Genomic DNA, 1,775 nt, shown 5'->3' with positions numbered 1-1,775 from the left:
CAAAGACTAGCTAAAAACAACATTTACTGACAACATATTTTTCAAATAATACAAATATACGGTGCATCTGGAATGTATCACTTTTTCCACACTTTGTTATGTTACAGCCTTATTCCAAAATTGATTAAATTCATTATTTTCCTCAAAATTCTACAAACAATACCCCATAATGACAACGTGAAATAAGTTTGTTTGAAATCTTTGCAAATTTATTAAAAATAAAAAAATAAATCACATGTACATAAATATTCACAGCCTTTGCTCAATACTGTGTTGAAGCACCTTTGGCACCAATTACAGCCTCAAGTCTTTTTGAGTATGATGCTACAAGCTATGCACAGCTATATTTGGGCAGTTTCTCCCATTCTTCTTTGCAGGACCTCTCAAGCTCCATCAGGTTGGATGGGGAGCGTCGGTGCACAGCCATTTTCAGATCTCCAGAGATGTTCAATTGGGTTCAAGTCTGGGCTCTGGCTGGGCCACTCAAGGACATTCACAGAGTTGTCCTGCAGCCACTCCTTTGTTATCTTGGCTGTGTGCTTAGGGTCATTGTCCTGTTGGAAGATGAACCTTCGCCCCAGTCTAAGGTCCAGAGCGCTCTGGAGCAGCTTTTCATCAAGGATGTCTCTGTACATTGCTGCATTCATCTTTCCCTCGATCCTGACTAGTCTCCCAGTTCCTGCCGCTGAACAACATCCCCACAGCATGATGCTGCCACCACCATGCTTCACTGTAGGATGGGATTGGCCAGGTGATGAGTGGTGCCTGTTTCCTCCAGACATGATGCTTGCCATTCAGGCCAAAGAGTTCAATCTTTGTTTCATCAGACCAGAGAATTTAGTTTCTCATGGTCTGAGAGTCCTTCAGGTGCCTTTTGGCAAACTCCAGACGGGCTGTCATGTGCCTTTTACTGAGGAGTGGCTTCCGTCTGGCCACTCTACCATACAGGCCTGATTGGTGGAGTGCTGCAGAGATGGTTGTTCTTCTGGAAGGTTCTCCTCTCTCCACAGAGACATGCTGGAGCTCTGTCAGAGTGACCATCGGGTTCTTGGTCACCTCCCTGACTAAGGCCCTTCTCCCCCGATAGCTCAGTTTGGCCGGGCAGCCAGCTCTTGGAAGAGTCCTGGTGGTTCTAAACTTCCTCCATTTACGGATGATGGAGGTCACTGTGCTCATTTGGACCTACAATGCTGCAGAAATATTTCTGTACTCTTCCCCAGATCTGTGCCTCGATACAATCCTGTCTTGGAGATGTACAGACAATTCCTTGGACTTCATGGCTTGGTTTGTGCTCTGACATGCACTGTTAACTGTGGGACATTATATAGACAGGTGTGTGCCTTTCCAAATCATGTCCAATCGACTGAATTTACCACAGGTGGACTCCAATCAAGTTGTAGAAACATCTCAAGGATGATCAGTGGAAACAGGAAGCACCTGAGCTCAATTTTGAGTGGTTGATGTACAAGTGATTTTTTTTGTTTTTTATTTTTAATAAATGTGCAAATATTTCAAACAAACTTCTTTCACATTGTCATTATGGGGTATTGTTTGTAGAATTTTTAGGAAAATAATGAATTTAATCAATTTTGGAAAAAGGCTGTAACATAAAAAAAACAAGTGCTGTGAATACTTTCCGGATGCACTGTATGCGAGTTTAAGCTAGTTAGTGTAATCTACCCATCTGAAGAAAAAGGTATGTAGAAAAATAATGAATGATACTAGTTAAAGCATCATTATAGAATAAATGTATTTTTATTTGTATAGCACTTTTC

Source organism: Xyrauchen texanus, chromosome 45, assembly GCF_025860055.1.
Source record: "Xyrauchen texanus isolate HMW12.3.18 chromosome 45, RBS_HiC_50CHRs, whole genome shotgun sequence".
NCBI classification, from domain to species: Eukaryota; Metazoa; Chordata; class Actinopteri; order Cypriniformes; family Catostomidae; genus Xyrauchen; species Xyrauchen texanus.
Note: the sequence above shows the minus strand (reverse complement) of the source record.